Genomic DNA, 19809 nt, shown 5'->3' on the forward strand with positions numbered 1-19809 from the left:
GTCCTGCCCCATTTCCACCCCATCAACTTCTCCCCTCATAGTCCTTGAAAGTAAATCCCAGCCAGAATATACTTTCATCTGTAAATATTGCAGTATGAATTTCTAAAAAAAAGAAAAACCAAAGACTTCTTTTGAAAACATAGCCATAATACCATTATCATCCCTACAAAATTCCTCAATATTACCAAAAGCAGATATTAATTTATTTTAATAACAACTATGTTTATTCCCATTTAAAAATACACCATGGGCAATTTTCAACATCAGTACACTTAGAGCCACCTCATTCTTTTTAATAGCTGCATAGTATTCCATCGAAACCATGTGCCAAAGTTTATTTAGCCATTCTCCAACTCACGGACTTTCAGGTTATTTTACAGGGTGTTTTTTTGCTATTTTAATCAACAATGCAACGAACCTCTATCTATCTCAGGATGTCTCAGCCTTAGCACTCTCGAGACGTTGGGCTGGATGACTCTTTGCCGTGCAGGGCTGGCCTGCAGATTACAGGCTGTCTTGCAGCATCCCTGGCCCCTGTCCTCACTAGATAATAGTAGCACCCCTTTCCCCACTTGTAACAACCAAAATGTCTCCAGACATTGCCAAAAGTCCCCTCGTGTTAGCATCACCCTGGTCGAGAAACTCGCCTGTGAATATACACACATAAGCAAGTAGAAAACTCTAATTTATACAGCGGAGGCCAGTAGAGAAATGGAAAAAGAGGAGTTTTCAAAATGGCAGCCACTTGAGAAAACTATCAGTTCACGGCCACTCTGGATTTTGGTAAATACTTTCACTGTGCTTCAGTCACGCTTACCCTGAAAACCTGAGAATTATTCTTCACAATAAACTGTAGTTAGTAACTGTAAATTTACCATGTCAATCAAAAACCCCTTGAGTTGATCTGTTTTTTAACATCGTGCCTCCAATCAGGGGATCCAACAGAAGAACATGAGACATACTTTATAAAACTGGCTTACAGATGGGAACAACATGCTAACCTTTATGGTCTGGCATACTTTCAATTGTAGGTTATATTTTCGGGAACGTGCATGACCCTCTGCATTCCCCTTCTCTCCTACACTTAATAATAAATTATATGGTGTTTGTACACAAAAGGGGGAGGGACTTCCAAATTCTCAGTGAAGCCTAAACTCAACAACCTTAAGCATACTCTCTCTGCTGAGATCTGCCCCTGGCCAGGTTTAATATCCAGCCATAACCTGCTGGGAAAAATTAAACAAACCCCAACAGGGCATACCATGGGGCTGAAACAGGCCAAGGGGATTACTAAAACAGGTTTGAGGCTCCGAATTAGGTTGGCCCAGCTGATGATGCTTCAGCTGACAGCAACGCTGGCGAATCCTCAGGATCTGTAATTTCTAGGGTAGCAAAAACACAGCGATAGCAAAAACAAAGCAAAAAACAGAAAACACACTAAAAAACACAAGTAAAAAGCAAAAAATAATGAAAACAAATATAAAGGAAGACAAGAAAGAATGGGAGACACCTTAAGAGAGACCTAAAATCAATAGTTTTACAGATATTCACAAAGATTTAAGTCACTTATTCATGCAATAAACACTACAGAGCACCTACTATGTGCCAGGCACTGATCTAAACCCTGGGAATCCGGTGGGGGGCAAGACAGATGGCACCCCTGATCCCAGAACCAACATCCTGGTAGATTTCACTGCGATCATGGAATTCATTCTTGCTGGTAAAATCCAGTTCACAGTTCCTGTGAGCTGAAGCCAGACAAGACAGAGAGCCCTCTGGGCCAAATCTCCACATGAAGAAAGGGCTCATTGCACGCCAAGCCCTTTGTACGCCAAGGTGCTTTACATATAGTGGTTAGTTTAGTCCTCACTGCAACCAATGAGGTAAATAACACTGCCCCCCCACCCCATTTACAGAAGAGGAAACTGAGGACCAGAAAGATGAACCGATCTGCACAAGGATACAGGGCTTCCCAGGTGGCTGGCCGTGAAATATCTTTCAGAGCAGAGGTTCTCAGTGGGGGGTGAGTCTGCCTCCAGGGTCACTTGGCAACTTTCCGAGACATTTTTGGTTGTCTCAATTGGGGGAGAGTGCTACTTGGGATCTAGCAGGCAGAGTCAGGGATGCTGCTAAACATCCTACAATGCACAGGACGGCCCCACCAGAGAGAATCATCTGCCCCAAATGTCCAAAGAGCCAAGGTTGAGAAACCCTGCTTTAGAGGAATGCTGTTCTGGGGAGAAATAAACTTTACAAACCAACATATTGAAAAACGGAGAAGCAGGGGCAGGCCTGGTGGCGTAGAGGTTAACTTCGCGTGCTCCTCTTCAGCAGCCCGGGGTTGGCAGGTTCAGATCCGGGGCACAGACCTGCACACCGCTCACCAAGCCATGCTGTGGCAGGCGTCCCACATGTAAAGCAGTGGAAGATGGGCATGGATGTTAGCCCAGGGCCAGTCTCCTCCAGGAAAAAGAGGAGGATTGGCAACAGATGTTAGCTCAGGGCTAATCTTCCTCATCAAAAAACAAACAAACAAAAAAAAACGGACAGGCAGGATAGCGTGGTGGTTAAAAACGGCCAAAAAACCTGAGTGTGAATCCCAGCTCACCTGCACGACACGGGTAAGAGATGCTGAGAGGACGGCGTGAAATCAAGCGCTTTGAGGAATGCCTGGCACACAGTGTTAGTAAATGTTTGCTCATCCACACCACGCACATCACGGTAAACGGTACAGACACGCATTATTGCGACTCACAAGGCCTCTGGCAGTGGTGGCCCAGGACGCTCAACAATGTCAAGGGCCCAGGCGAACATCTCTGCGTATTTCTTGGCCTCCCCTATGGTCCCAAGACGTCATAAGCCACAGCTCCAAGCAACACAACCTGACACGACCCTATCCAAAGCAGGGAGGAGGGAAGTGGAAAAGAGGGCTCCCCTCACATGCCCCCTTCACTTTATCTCAGAGGAACATCTCTCCCAGCATCCTCCAGCAGACATCCCCTATGTCTCATGGGTCAGAACTGGATCATGGTAAAGGGGCTGAGTCTAATCATCCTTCATCCCTCTGGCCTGAGTACATGGCCAACTAAAGAAGATCGGGCCTCTGCTGGTCGGGAAGAGGAGCCATGGCTGTTGGCTGAGCCACCGGCAAGGGCTGTGCTGGAGGCATCCCACACACCCGGCCACGCCAACCTTCCCGAGAGTGAAATAACTGCAAGCCGTGGCCGCCTCTCCAGTGCCAGCTGCCATTCTGAGCGCAGCCTCACCCTGCACAGACACACGCTGGGTGCTTTGGGTGACCTGGCTCCTGTCACTGTCACATCACATCCCTCACGTCTCAACCCCCCAGCAACACCAGCATTCTACCTGTGGCCCCTCCAAAGCAGCAAGCTCCTTGCCGCGTTGGGCTCTACGCACAGCTGCTCCCTCTGCCCTTGATGCTCATCCTCACTCCCTCACCTTTAGGTTTCTGCATAAACGTCACAATGTCACTGCCTCCAGGAAGTCTTCCCTGACCACCACCACCCTCCCTTACTGGAGCAGTTTTTGCTACACCCTGAACTTTTCATTTACGGCAGGTATTACCATTGCAATTAATAATTAGCTGAGTATTAAGTTGTGTAATGCTCACCTCTCCTGTTAGGCCCCCCAGAGTAACCAAGAGCCCCATGAGGCTCTTGAGCTCTTGAAACATGGCTCATCCAAATCGAGATGTGTCCAAACACATCCCAGATCTCAAAGACTCAGTACAAAAAAAAATGTAAAATAATGCACTAGTAATCTTAAAAATATTGATTATATATTGAAATGATAATATTTTTTGATATCTTGGGTTCAAATATATTATTAACATTAATTTCACTTGTTTCTCTTTATATTTCTTAATGCGGCTACTAGATAATTTAGAATTACACATGTGGCTCACATCTCTAGCCCACGTTCCATTTCTATAGAACAGTGCTGCTCGAGACCTTAACACGCCCCCCAAGGAGAGAGTTCATAGCTAGATCGTTCCTGCTCTCTCCCTCGTGCACAGAACAGCGCCTGGCACGGCATACGTGCTGGATAAATGTTTGCTGAATGAATGAATGAATACAATTTAAGAGACTGCAAGAGCTTGCCTTGTTGGTATCCTGGTTGTTAAGGAGTTTGTTTGTATATTGTGTTTCAAAGTTCTCTAAACAGCCACCAGCGCCATGTCTATGGAATTATAATTCTTTCACTTGCCGAGTCCCAACACAGGCACTGGCTGGCTTTCTCTTCCGACACGATCCTGTGAACACGGCCCGTTTCCCCGCTTGCTGAGCCGACTCCACACCCCAAGAGAGAAGATGAGTCTTGAGAGAAACGTCGCAGCAACCAGCCAGAGTCTCCCACAAAAGTCAACAGATGGTGGCTTGGGAAGTCCGTCAACCTTGACCGGACAAACACGTTCTAGAAAGGGCCACTCGTACTCGCAGGGAACGGCATGGCGGGCGGGAGCCAAGGCGGGCGAGGCTGTGCCAACCCGGGGAAGTCAAGAGGCCAAGACCAAGAGTGTCTAGGAGGCTGAACAAGCCTGGGCCCGAAGCAACCAGGTGGGGTCACCTGTCTCCGTCCCATGCCAAGGAAAACAGTTCTCTGAGACGCGACAGGAAGAAGGCACACTGGGTCAGACTCGGGAGCTGGGCGGCACGGGGCCCCGGCAGCGGAGCGGCCGTGTGGCGGCTGGGACTCTGCAGCCTTCTCCGAGGCTGCCCCTCCCGAGGCTCCGGGGCGCCCCGGGCCCCTGTCGGCCCCACTGGGCCTGACACTCCAACTTGGCCCCACTGTTGGGGGGTAGGGGTGGGGAGAAAAGATGGAGGATTTGAGAGGCCAGAAGAGAAACCAAACTGGGTGTCTTGGCCCCTTTTAAACTGGGCTTTCGTTGCTCAGGTCCGAGCTGGCTGTGACTCGAGCCCCGGTCTTGGCGCTTGTACTCCTGTCTGACCTTGAACAGGAGGACCAACGGCTCACGCTTAGAAACGGGTCACCAGGCTCGGTGCTAAGGACTTAGACACGGATGCCTCATGACAAGAGCTGCCCAGAGGGCAAGTGGCAGAGGCGGGATTCGAACCCTGGCAGCCGGAGCTGCCGTCCCGTTCACCAGTTATGTGGTTTGAGCCCCAGCTCTGCTACTTACTTGCTGTATCAAGTTGGGGGAGGTAGCAGCGCCAACAGCTATCATTTTTCTAGCATTTACTAAGCTGCCGTCAGTCACTGCTCTAAGTGAACTACTCACTGAACGTACTGCTCACGGAACCCTCGTGACGACCCTCAGCTACTATTACCGGCGAAATTCACGCTCAGGCAATTTGGCTCCCACGTAACCACTGCAGACGCTGGAGAGCTAGACTCTGGAGGCGCACTGCCTGGCTGGAGTCCCAGCAATGCAACTTGACGACAGCAGTGACCTTGGGCAAGTCCTTTACCCTCTCTGGGCCTCAGTTTCCTCATCTGTAAAATGGGGATAATAGTACCTGCCAATGGCGTTGTCGTGAGGGTCTTAAACGAGTTAGTACTTGGAAGCATTTAGCAGGGTGTCTGGCAAAGAGCGGGTGTTCAAAGAAGAGCCCAGTGTCTGTGGTGCCTGCAGCACCTGGGCCACAGGAAAGGTGACGAGTCGGGGGCAGGGCTCCCCAGGGAGGGTGGGAGGCAGAACCTGAAACTCAAGCTTTCAACCCTCAGCCCCTCCACTCCCTGGCACTCCTGTGGGGACATGAGTCCCTTCAACGGCTACCTGCGGGCCGTCTGTGCACCGGCACAACTCAGGTCTCACCAACACTCCCTGATGACCGACGAGCGACTCCAGCACCCCCGGGGAGCCCCCCAGGCTCCACTGCCCACCTCCCCCCACTCTGTTCTCCACGCTCCGGGAGTGCGATTTTTAAACGTAAATCTGACCTTGTCATGCCCCCATTAAAACCTCCCTAATGGCTCCCCATTTCCTTTGGCTAAATTTCAAACTTTCACAGGGGCTAAAAACAGCGGCTTTCAAAATCTCTGACTGAGACTCACGGTAAGAAACACATTTACAGCGCAGTGCGGGGTTCACCTTTATAAAACTCGAAATAAAAGTTTCAAGAAACCACATTGACCTCACATGCGACACACACAAGTATTTTCTATTCTATTCTTTTCTGTTTTCTTCCCAGTGCTGGCTGTGGCCCACCAAACTGACTTCACGACCCACTGATGCGTTAAGGCCTGTAGTCCGAACAACACTGGTTTAAGAGCTCTCAGACCCAGGCCCTGGCAGCCCTTCAGCCTCATCTCTCCCCACCTCTTCCGGGCAGCCCAAGTTCTGGTCATGCTGAACCTCCTGCATCATATTCCCTCTTGCCACTGGGCCTTTGCACATGCTGCTCCCACTGCTGGAGCACTCTCCCTGCTTGTCCATCTGGCTTAGCCAAAGACTACCTCCTCAGGGAGGCTGCCTGCTCATCCACGGAACGTTGCCTTGCCATCACCACTGAGGCACCTTCAGGCCTCTCTGCACATTAGAACCACCTTGGGAGTTCAACAAAAAAACAACAACACCCAGGCCCCACTTCAGATCAACGGAATTAGACATTTCTGGGGGTGAGGTCTGAACATCAGCATTAAAAAAAAAAAAAAAAAAAAAATCTCCAATGAGTATGGAGAACTCCTAGGTCTAACAAGTCATCCTCTTCATTTCCTCCAGAGCACTTAAGACGATCTAAAGTAGTTCCTGTACTTGTTTATTTGTTTGCTTGCCTGGAATTAAATGAGCCGAAGGGAAAGAGTCTTACACATCGTTATGTCCCTCTCCCTTCCTGCAGGGCGGAGGAGGGTGTCTGCACACATGTTGCTGGCTCAATCTAAACCAAACCTCCAGGAAACACGATGGAGATGAGAGGTCGGCCTTCCCAGGGCACCTCCGCAGCACCTCCGAGGATGCTGGCTTCCTTCCAGCAGCTGCCAAAACGCTCGCTTGTTTAAACCTACAAAATACCCTCCAAATCCAGCAGGCTGTGGGGTCTCACAGCTCAGATGGCAGAACGGTAATCAGGGAAGGCCCTAGAGCAGAGGTCAGCAAACATTTTCTGTAAATATTTTAGGCTTTGTGGGTCATACCGTCTCTGTTGCACTTGCTCAACTCTGTGGTTGTATTTCAAAAGCAGCTACATGTAAATGAATGGGCATGGCCGTGTCTCAATAAAACTTTATTTACAAAAACAAGCAGTGGGCCAAATCCGGTCCTTGAGACACGGTTTGCCCACCCCTGCACTACAGTGTAGGGCTTCAGAGCTGGACTATTGGAGTGCAGCCATGTGACCTTGGGCAGGTCACTTAACCTCCCTGTGCCTCAGTTCCCTCACCCAACAATGAGAAACGTAAAGGTATCTAGCTCATAGGGTGGCTGGGAGGATTAAATAAACTAAGGCACAGAAAGCACGCTCGACACTACCTGGCCCTCGGTAAATACATCAGTAAATCTTAGCTACTTTTATTATTACCATCTGGAAGAAGGCAGTCCTTAGATCAAATCCCAGCTGCTCCTCCTCCTCGGAGCATCCTTGGACAAGGTGTCTCTCTCGGCCTCCATTTCCTCAGCTGTAAAATGGGACAATAAAAGTACCCACCTCCAGGGTTGTTGTGGGGTGAAAGGAGTGAATACACGCCAAGTGATTTGCCGGAGTGCACAGTGAGTGCTCGATAGCCAAAGTCAATATTATTATTCCCCAGAATAATACCGATAGAAAAACAAAACAAATCAAAACAGACCTTGGGCGCGTTGCAGCCCTGGCCCTGAGCTCGGGCTGCCTGACTCAGCCTGAATCTGGCAGGTGCGGCCCGAGGGCCCTTTTTAAAGTTGCCTTCTTGCAACTCTTTCCACACAACCCCTTCCCAAGATTTCAGAAGGCAAAGAAAAACTCGAGGCCGCAGTTTCCGACACTTCCGGGCGCCACACCCCTCTGCATCTGGATTTCCTGCTGACTTCAATGGGACGGGATGCTTGGGGACTTGCAGAGAGAAGAGACGCCCTCGATGGCAGCCGGGGACTGGGTTCACTAAATGGACAGTGGGGGAGGGTAAGAAAGACCCTTTATTCTCTGACACTTTTATATGTCAGAGTGGGGGCAGTTGAGGGAGATATGTGTGCGCACGTGTGTGTGTGTGTGTGTGTGTGTGTGTGTGTGTTGGGGGTACAGGTAGCAGAGTGACGCAGGAGGAAGGAGAGGACCCTGTGGCAGGGGATGGAGAGACAGCACCTCACTATCATCACCTAAGCAGTGCCCAGGGGACACTGGGCAATGTCTGGAGACATCTTTGGTTGTCAGACCGGGGAGGAGGGCTACCAGCACCCAGCATGGCATTGGCAATGCACAGGACAGCCCCACACAACAAAGAATCCTCCAGCCCCAAATCTCCCTAGTGCTGAGGCCGAGAAACTCTGAGCTAAGGGGAAGGATTTTATCGTACACAGTGACTGACACAGATGTAATTAGAAAATCTCCTTGACTCAGTCAGATCCGTTTTTCATGTATTTATTCATCCATTCCACACTTATTTTTTGAGCATCTACTACAGTGATGTGCCGCACAGGGACATTTCAGTCAAGGACGGACTGCACATATGATGGGGGTCCCATAAGACTAGCACCATGTAGCCTAGGTGTGGTAGGCTCTACCACGTAGGTCTGTGTAAGTACACTCTATGGTGTTTGCACAACAATGAAATTGATTAACAATGCATTTCTCAGAACGGATCCCGTAGTTAAGTGACACGTGACTGGGTGGCAAGGAAGAAAGGAGGGGCCCCCATGGGAATGTTATCTCTTATTTCTATAAGGCTACTGCCTTCACATCAACCGTCAGTGAAAAACTAAATACGTTCATGTTTTTCTGATAATTATAGAAAACATGGGCTCAGATGCATCAAAAATCATGAAGTTTTACTGCAACGAGGCACGTTTTGTGTCCCTGCCTAGCTCATCTCTGTCACGATTGGGAGTTGGCGAGAAATGAGGGCACTTTCGATGCTTGTCTGGGCGCCTGGATTTTCTCCCCCCGGGAGCCGGAGAGCCCGTGGGGAATGCTGGGCAGAGGAGCAATTCTGGAGAACCGCACCCAGGCAGCAGCGTGGCGGGTGGCATGCAGGGAGGCCCCGGGCGCGGGCAGGGGGACCGGTTTAGTAGACTGAAGTTCTAGTTCAGGCAAAAAACGCCAACACTGCAACTAAGGGTGTGATGGTGAGAACAAAGTTTCGGGGGATCTAGAGCTGTCTCTGAGCCACTCTGACAAAACTTAGCCATGGAAGCAAGTAGACGCAAGAGGCGAGGGGCTGGGAGGAGGCCAGCGAGACTCCAGGGCTTCCAGCGTGAGCCGTGAGCTGATGGTGAGTTCACAGCCCACAGGACGACACTGCGTGGGGAGGGCAGGGGATTCGGTTTGGGACAGATCCAAGTTAGATGCTTATGTATTTTGTTCATAAGAGACCCCCAGAAACCTTCTTGATATATTAGCTGTCCGTGGCTATTATAACAAGGTATTACAAACTCGGTGGCTTAAATGACAGAAATTCATTCTGTCACAGTTCTGGAGGCCAGGAGTCTGAAATTAGGATCACTGGGGGAAAATCAAGGTGTCAGCAGGTCCATGCTCCCTCTGGAGGTTACAGGGGAGACTCCTTCCTTGCCTCTTCCGGCTCCTGGGGGCTGCCGGCGCTCCTTGGACTGCGGCAGCGTCACTCCAATCCTCAAGGCCACTATCCCCACACCTCTCTCTGCTGCTTCTTCACATTGCCTTCTCGTGTGTGTGTGTGTGTGTGTGTGTGTGTGCAATCTCCCTCTGCCTCTCTCTTATAGGAACACTGGTGACGGCATTTGGGGCCCATCCAGATAATCCAGGATAATGTCTCCCTCTCAAGATCCTTAACTTAATCACGTTTGCCAAGTCTTTGCCGCATAAGGTAACACTTACAGGCTCTAGTGATTAGGACCAGCTATCTTTGGGGGCATATTCAGTCTACTACACCTGGAACTGACTAATTTTTACAGTGAAATTCTGATAGGTTTCGACAATTCAGCTTCGCAGTTGAGAAATGACCCGAAGCAGCAGAGAAGGAGGGAGAAGCACAGCTGTGTGCAGGGGCGAAGAGCCCACGATCGGTCTAAGAGCATCACAGGATCAGAACAGTACAGGGAGAGATGCTTGTGATAACGAGGGTAGCACTCGTCGAGGGCGTCCTCCACACCAGGCCGGGGGGTAACCGCTTTATCTCAACTAAGTCATTTAACTCTTGAGGAGGAGATGCTTATGTGCTCACCAAAATCCAGCTTTTCTTCCTTCTGAACGGAGATCTAGACTATTTCCCAGCCCCCCATCACAGTTAGGTGGGGCCAATAACTGAGTTCTGGCCAATGGACCACGAGCAGAAATGACATTCACAATGCATAGGCCTGGCCTGTAAAGACTCTAACACTTGATTGTTCCCTCTCTTTTCTCATCTACCTGCTGACTGGACTCGCCTCTGAGGCACTAGAGGAAGCACAACTACACAATGAAAGGAGCCTGAGTCCCTGGTGGACCACATGCAGGGCACTATTCTACCAGGAACACTGTTACTGGTCTTTACATGAGTGAGAAATCAGTTGTGATTGTGTTAAGCCCTGAGACTATAGGACTTATTTGTTACAGCAGCTAGCATTACCTTAACCAATACAGACAGTCTCTCCACACAACGGAATTTTATGCAGCCCTTGAAAACAATAAGTAAGAGTTATTCTAGTTGTCTTAGAGGCAATTCCATAATATCATTGAAGGGGGAAAAAAAGATGCTAAGCATGTGTAATACATTATTTTAAAAAAAAATCAGTGATTCTTCCTTTCCTTCACCCTTTCTCCCAAAAAAACCCAAATCAAACCAAACTCAACTCAAACCAAACCAAAATCCTCTATTTAGGAACACAGGAGTATAGAGAAAGATGCAGGAGACTAAAAGGTCAGGGGTTGGCAAACTATGGCCTGAAGGTCAAATCTGGTTCACTGCCTAATTTGTAAATAAAGTTTTATTGAAACACAGCCACGCCCCTGGTTTACATACTGTCTATGGCTGCTTTCACACTGTGGTGACAGAGCGGAGCAGTTGCAATGGAGACTGTACGGCCCGCAAAGCCATAACTATTTACTATCTGGCCCTTTACAGAAAAAGTTTGCTGATCCTTGTACTAGGTGACCAACACAGGACAAATAAAGATTATGCTATATCCACAAATAAACCACTATTAGTAATCAGGCAGATGAGAGCGAGATGTGCTGACATGGAAAAATGTCCACGATTTAAAAGTGGAAAATAGTAAGTTATGGTGTGTAAAGTCTGATTCCATTTTTGTAAAAAGAAAACTATATGAATTTGTAGGATGGCTTGTGTATATATTAAAACACATCTGCAAGTGTGCACACCCCACAGTTAATGGAGATCATGTAGGAAGAGGGGACATGAGGACCATCCACTTTTTACTTTATATCCTTCAGTGACATCTTAACATTTTAGGATAAACATGTTAATTACTTTCGTAATGAAAAATAAAACCCATAAAGGAAAAAAAAAGTGCTGGTGAAGTGGAATTTGTTGAGGGGAGTTCTTATGCATCTTCAGACTCTAAATGCCAGGCTGGGGCCTGGCTGACACACAGTAGGTGCTCGTTAAATGTATGATGACTGCATGAACAAGCGTTGAAGAACATGAAAAATACAGCAAAAGAATGAAAAGAAGAGAAAAGAAAAAGAAAAACCCACCGCCCTCTGCTCATCCAGCAGGCACCAGGAAATCAACCCAGGCCCAGAACAGGCCTGCAGGACATGCCGACTTTCCATTCTGACCTTTAGAATAACCAAAGGTACTGTGATTGCTTCTTCCCCACCCCCAAATCAAGGCAAACAAACAAACAAAAAAACCTAGAGTAAGTCCTCTGCCAAAAATGTTCAGCCCACAGACCACCAGCCCAGCCTCCCCCTGGCACCGCGCACGCCTCATAGTGGGAACTGAGCGTCATCACAGCCCACTGCCCTGTGGGGCCAGCTCAGGGTTGATGTGAACCCAGAGCTCTGTTCAAGGCTGGAACGAGACCATGAGGAGGAAGAGGTGGGCTCTGGGTGTTTCTTGGCGCTTGAGGAACAACGCATAAGAGTTTCTGTGGTCGCTCACCAGCTTGGAGGAAGGAGCATCTGTTTATATTATTGCTGTTGTTTTAACATAGGTCACTCATCAGCACGGTATTTCTGGAAAGAGGCAGCATAAAAATCATATTAATGTGTTCCCTCAAAGGGAGCTGGCTGCCTGGAGCCTGTTTGCTATGCAAATCTTTTGTCCATAAACCACAAGTCAAAATGAGTTGGAATTTAGAGAGAAACACAGCTGTGTGGGTTGCAAGATTGCTCCTTTACCGTAAGCTCCTGAATTTACTGATTTTATTTTTCTTAATTGTCCTCCTTCCTTCCTTCCTGCCTGCCTCCCTCCCTCTCTCTCTCCTTCCCTCCTTCCACAAGTATTTATTGAACTTTTACTACATGCCAAGTACTGTTCTGGGTTTGGGAATGGTACAGTAAACAAAACAAAGTGTCAGCCCTCCTGGAGTCGACATTCTAGTGGAGGACACAGACAATGAACAGAGGGGCACAAAGTTTTAGGACGCCCTGCTTCCACATCAGTGGGGCTGACCTGGCATGAGACTTTTGTAGAGTGAGTGTGGAATCTTGATTGCATCATCTGAGCCTTGATCCAGCTACACCTGAATGAAGATAATCCTGGACTCAGGGCCTTCGGTCCATAAATTCCCTTTACTCGTTAAACCAGTTTGAATTGGGTTTTCTGTCGCTTGTAACTAAAAGTCTTGACTATGAGAGTAGGTTTGGCCCAACATTCTCATACCTAGCAGGACAGTTTCTAAAGTATTAAACCCTCCCTACTCCCTGATTTCACTGTTAACTTCCGATTTTTCCATTAAAGAAGCTAGGTCATGTATGTTTTTGATATTACTTTATACCAAAGCACATTACAGTACATTTTCAAGTTGAATCCTTAAGCCCTAAAAACAGGGTCTCAAGTGTCAACAGCAATTTAAAACCTTGTCTTTGGGATAACTCACATGGTAGTTAGGAATGCTGTTCACCAAATATTTCAGGTTTACCTTTTGAGTCCACAGCAAGACTGCACTTCCTCACCCTGTTTACAGTTATGGTCATATGAACTGCTTTGGCCAAAGAAGTGTTAAAGGATATGACGAGTGACCCTTCTATATAGACGCTTGGAGAGCCAGCGTGGGATGTTCTGTAGCTTCAGAGTCCTCAGGCGACCCAGGAGCGACACAGAGTAGGGGCAATAAATAAATGTCTGTTATTTTAAAGTCACTCAGATTTGGGGGTATTTGTTACCACAGCAGAGTCAAGCTCATCCTGACTGATATCAATAGAAAATACGAGTGTGTGCTGTACACAGTAAGAGTAAGTATTGTTTCTTGAAACTTTTATTTGTGTGTGTGTTTTGTATGTGGGGGGGGTATGTCTATGTGCATGCATGTGTTTCTTTTTTATGTCATTACAATGTTGTAATAAATATGTTTCTTACTGAGAATCATGGTTAAAAAGTGTCTAAATGCAGGGGTCTAGAACTTCGGAAAAAACTTAGGGTCCCCAAAAGAGCATCTAAAATACTTGGATGACAAGACAAGAGAGCTTGGGAGAAAAGGTCTAAGGAGGTGAATTTGGAGGGGTCAGTTTGAACGTTCTTCATGTGGAAGAAAAGGGTGTTTTCCAGCCATTCTCCACCTCTCTAGGGCAGGAGTCAGTGAACATTTTCTGTAAAGAGCCAGAGAGTAAATATTTTAGGCTTTGGGGGCCAAGAGGTCTCTGTTGCAACTTCTCAACTCCACTGATGTAGAGGGAAAGGATACAGAAGTGAGGACGCATGGCTGTGTTCCAATAAAACTTTATTTACAAAATAGGTGGCTGGCCAGAATTGACTTGCGGGTTGAAGTTTGCCAAAGCCTGCTCTAGGGTAGAGCAAAGAGGTTGAAACTGGCTGAAATACAGGAAGGACTTCCATTTTAGATCCCTGAGAGAACTAAAGATGAGCTGCTGTTAGAACAAAGCTCCCATCATCTACATTAGGGGTCAGTAAACCACGGCCCGTGGGCCAAATTCCAGCTGCTGTCTGTGTTTGTAAATAAAGTTTTATTCGTTTACGTGTCGTCTGTGGCTGATTTCATGCATTGACAGTAAAGTCAAGCAGTGGCAACAGAGACCATCCGAACCGCAAAGCCCAAAATATTTACTATCGAGCTCTTTACAGAAAATGTTTGCTGATTCCTGGCCGACACGGCCTCACACATGCCAAGGCTCACGTTCAAACGATGGTGTTTAGGGGCTCAGGGTGGACCTAGGGCCTTATCCAGAAAAGTCCTTAGAACAAAGGGAGCCCCAAGGAGAATGATATTTTTAATAAAGTAAATAGGACGAAAGCCAAAAACGAATCAAAGTAACCCCTGGCCCTGCACCCTGGAGAGATTCTGACCACAGTGACGCTCAAGAAATGAGTTCACAGCTAAGACGTGCGCTATAAATGTTAAAATAACAAGAACAATAAATAGTAATAAAACACAAAGCCACGCACCTCGTCTCCAGGGGCAGGACCTCCCAGGGTTTTGAGCTTAGAAGGAAGGAGGGAGCAGCTCTCACTCCCGATGGCCCGACTTGGCCAAGGGTTTGACCGTCCTACAGGGACCCAGTGGGCGAGGGCCAGAGCAGGAAGAAGTTCAAGTACAAGCAGACACTGGAGAAAGACAACCTCGGCCATGGAGACTCTAACTCCCCTGGGAAACAGGACCCAGATCCTGAGGTCACCACTTATTCTCCAGACCCTCAGTGCTCAGGGTGTTCTGTGCCAGCCCTGCCTGAGTTCTGAGTCAGCCCCTGGAACGCCGGCTGGTCCCACCACGAGCCACAGTGGAACGGCCCAGTGTCTTCCACACTGCGAGACCTCGCCAGGGCCACTGTTGGCAACTGATGGCTTGATCAGATTGTCCCAGCAGCTGCGCCCTCTGCGGCAAAGCCTGCAGAAGGTCTGAAAAGCTAAACCAAAACACACAATCGTCATATCAAGAGCTTGCTACAAAAGCTGACTAGGCAGATGGGAGCAACGATGCATTCCCTTCCTGCAACACACCCAGAAGGGCCTGGCGGGTCCCGTCCAAAATCAGCAAATGCCCAAACGATGACTGAGTGGAGGCAGGAAAAGTCTACACACACCCGAGCTTCCCAGGTCCCTGAGGAGCACTGGAGCACGTGGATCATCTGTCAGCACTTCTGCAGAGCCCCCGGGGCTCGGCCGACACCAGGCGGCCATCCGTGGGGACTCAGCGGACAGCAGGTGGGATAACTCCCCTCCCACAGAACAGAAACACCGAGGTGTGGGAGAGGTGGCTGAACTCTCCAGGGTGCTTGGAGTTGGTTAAAAACAGGGAGCTTGAGGTTTTCTAAAAATCCACCAGATGATCACCGCGAGTCCAGCCTCCCTGTCGACGCGGCCAACTCTTACATTGTTACTGGTAGTGCCGTGGAGTGGATTCCGACTCCTAGCGACCCTGTGGGCAGCAGAGCAGAACCCTGCCCGGTCTTTTCGCGCCATCCTCTCACCTTCTGGCGCTGTATCAGACAATGCTCGCTGCTGTTCATACAGTTTTCATGGCCAATTTTTTCAGAAGTGGGTGGCCAGGTCCTTCCTAGGTTGTCTTACTCTGGAGGCTCCGCTGAAACCTGTCCACCGCGGGTGACCCTGCTGGTATTTGAAGCCCCAGTGGCACAGCTTTCAGCGTCACAGCAACACTCAGCCACCACAGTGTGACAAGTGACAGACAGGTAGTGTGGTTCCCTGACAGGGGCACGAACCCGGGCTGCGGCAGTGAGAGCACCAAATCTTAACCACTAGACCCCCAGGGCTGGCTCACTTCCACCGCACTGAGGAAACAGCAGGCACTGTTCTAAGCGCTGTACACAGAAGATCTCTTTTAATCCACAATCCCCAATGGTGCAGATACCATAATTATCCCCATTTTACAGATGAGGAAACTAAGGCCCAGAGAGGCGAAGGCCCCCAGATAAAGGAGGGACCTTCCCACTGCTACCTGCAGGAGGCACGTTCTTTTTTAAGGACCAAGTGAATAGCCAGGACATGGTAAATGCAGCATCTTTATCGTTTATGCTCCTCTCCTTTCCTAGCTGACATCTCTTCTCAATACATAGCAGGCATGAAGCTCTGAGCCCTCACCTTGCAGTGCCAGGTGCCCGATGCACACTCTGTGTCCCTCTCCTCAGGGGCCCAACCCTCTGAACAGCCCCCTCACTATCCCATTGCTCAGATGAGGAGAGTGAGGCTGCCATTGGCCCGAAGCTAGTGCAGCCCTCACAAACCTGCCACAGAATCAGAGACGCCCACCACTGGAAGGGACCTTTGGGCACCTTGTCCCCAGCCCCGACCCCTGTCCTCACACACACTCACCTCCCTGTCTTGGCTGCTCCTGAGGCTCCCCCGGGCCAGCCAGAGACGACAGAGCAGGGAGGAGGCTCCGAGTCACAAGTTCACTCGGGGCCCAGGGCTTGGAGGCTCCATGACAACCCCGGGAGCCTTCAGCATCCACCCTGTTTGTTTCTGGCACAAGCCCACTTCCTGTACTTGAGAGAAAATGCATCTTTTTAATGAGAGACAAGGAGAGAGAGAGAACATGAGTGAGCAGCAAAAGATCAAAATAAAAGTGTGGGGAGGGCTCCAAGCCACCAAGAGGTTCTGTTACAGAAAGGCATTTTGACGAATTATGCGCAAATGAGGCAACAACATGTGGATTAAGTTTCCCTTAAAATTCTTACAGCTTCGGAAATTATCAAGGAGGAGTCACCGGGGACCAAATCGATTCTGGCTTCCCTCTGCGCACTTTGCTGCCATCATTTTTTGTTTGGGTATACGTCACGCTTGAAATCTTTCAGGGAGAAAACAGTTTGAACTAGAAGAAATTCATGCTGCGCACAAGCCGGCCTCCTGGGTGAGCCTTTCTGCCCACATCCCAGATCCAGGACTCCCCGTGGCCCCTGGTTGCAACATTCATTCAACAGCTGACAACACTTACCAGGCCCAGAGAGGGCCGTGCCTGGAGCTGGGCGCTTTGGTGGATTTTTCTCCTCGAGTCTCATGACAAATCTGTGAGGTATATACATTCTCTCCATGCCAGCAGAAGCTGAGACTTGGAGAGAGCAAGTTCATTTAGTCACTCAACAAACACGAGTACTTACTGCTTATGGTCACTGTGCTCAGGGCCGTATGCTAGGTCAGGATTTCTGTTGACACCCCTGACATTTGGGGCTGGATCATTCTTTGTTGTGGGGCTGTTCCGGGCACTGTAGGATGTTTAGCAGCATCCCTGGCCTCCACCCACCAGATCCTGTAGCATCTTCCCTGCAGTTGTGACAACTAAACAAGTCTGCAGACACTGTTAAATGTCCCCTGGGGGGCAAAGCCAGCCCTGGTTGGGGAGCGCTGCTCCACGTGGATTAACTCACGGAATCCTCCCCGTGAGGCAGGTCTACCGGTGTCCTCATCTACAGACGAGGGAACCTGGCTTGGGGAGGTTAAGTCGCTGGCCCTTCCCCAAGGTCACGCAGCTAGTGCCAGAGAGGGGACTGGAGCCCAGCGAGTCTCGCCCCAGTGCCCGGGGGTGTTAATCTTGGCCGCGTGGGTACATCTTTGAAGCTGTGCAGCCGGTTGCTGGAGGCCTTTGAGCTGTTGGATGAACTCAACTCCCAGGTTCTCTCAACTACATGAGAAGCGTCCCCAGATATTAGCGGGCCCTTTGCTCCACTCCCCAACTCTTCTCTAAGAGGGTCTTTCTGTTATAAAATGGCACTTTTCCTCAGATTCTCCACTGCCCCCTCCTTGGTGAGGAACGTTCTAGAAAGGATGTTAATAAGACCGCTAGTAACAGTCACTCCAGGATCGACAAGCGCTGTCCTAACATTAAGAACTGATGTCTATCGTGAACTCACCACTAAGCTCCAAGGGCTTTCATAATATTTCATTTCATCCTTGGGACAAGCCTTTGAGGTAAGGGTATCTCCATGTTACAAATGAGGAAACTGAGGCACAGAGAGGGGACGCAACCTGTTCCATGTCACACAGCTGGTAGGTGGCAGAGCCTGTACTCTTAACCACTGTGCTAAACCACTTCTCTTATAGTGCTTACCGGAGTGTTCTGGGCACTCGACACGTCGCTATGCGTTTATCTGCGCACCACAGCCCTGGCAGGTAGATAGTATCAGCCTATTTTAAGGATTTAGAAACTGAGTCCCAGAAGGATTAAAGAGCCTGCCCAGGCCACAGAGCTGAGGAGGACCAGAGCCAGGATTTGAACCCACAGCTCCTCCCACCGCACCACGGGGCATGCTGGTCTCCCTGCTGGTGCCCCCTGACCGGCCCTCTCCCCCAAACACACTGGGCCGCCGGCAGGCTCGGGGCTCGGGGAAGACGGGACGTCTTACCCAGCTCCCACCGCTCACCGCGTAGTTGTTGACACCAAAGGGAACCATCAGAAATGGCGCTGCCAGGTGGCCAGGCAGATGGCGAGTCAGGAGGCTGAGGGGCCGGCAGACAGAGCTTCCCCCCAGGGTCACCGGCTCGCCCCGCGGGTCGCCGGGGCAGGCCCCATTCCCCGCCCTCAGCTGTGGGGGCCTCGCCCGTGAGAGGCCTGGGCTGCTCCGGCCTGGTCAGCGGGGGACAGCCGGCCACAGCCCCCAGTGCCACCAGCCGCCTGGAGCTCTCCCCGCTCCCTCTGCCGGCCTGTTGCCTCCCCCCGCAGAGTCCTTGGCTTGGGCCTGGCCACCCGCACAGAACAAGGCGTTTAACCCCTCGAGGGCCAGAGGCCGAGCCAGCTGGGCCTGAGCCCTGATTAAATGGATGATCTTCGTGCCTGTTCTTTTATATCCTTACCACCATTCGAGGTTTGGACTTGTGCCTATAAACTGTGTGACCTCAGTAATTGCTGTTATTTTCATTTATTTTTTTATTAGTAATAGTAGTATTTGCAGAGTGGTGAAGAATGTGGACTCTGGATCCAGACACCCCCGGGGGGACTCAATCCTGGGTCCCCACTTAAGACCAAAGTGATCTTGGGCAAATGATTTAACCTCTCTGTTCTTCAGTGTGCTCATCTGTAAAATGGTGAATCACGAGACCCACCCTCCAGGGCTGTTAGTATTATAAGAGGGGACGGAGGGAAGCACTTACAACCACTCCTGTACACAGCAAGTGTTCAATAAATGTTAGCTCTGACTATTGATTTGTGTTTCTGCCCATTCTGTCCAGGAAGCCCTCTATCTATTTACTTATGTTTTTAAATTTGGGTGAGTCCCTAACAGGCCAGATCAAGCCTTTTCTCCTCCATGAAGATTTCTGGGATACCAGGGTGGGCATATCATACTTTCCGAGTATCTTCTTATAGATCCTTGCACAAGATTGGGCACGTAGCAGATCTTTCATCTAATAATAATTACAAATGGCTAAATTTTATTGAACTCTTACTATATATCCAGGACTGTTTCCTGTTTAACACATATTATCTTATTTTACTCTCCCCTCAAACTTCACGTCTCAACAATATATCCATTTTACAGACAAGGACACTGAGACTCAGAGAGGTTAACTGACTTACCCCAGACCCTAGCAATAATAAATGGGACAACCCATTTATTGATAAACTTCCCGGAGTGGGGGGCAAACCCAGTA

This window comes from Diceros bicornis, chromosome 19 (assembly GCF_020826845.1).
Source record: "Diceros bicornis minor isolate mBicDic1 chromosome 19, mDicBic1.mat.cur, whole genome shotgun sequence".
NCBI lineage: Eukaryota > Metazoa > Chordata > Mammalia > Perissodactyla > Rhinocerotidae > Diceros > Diceros bicornis.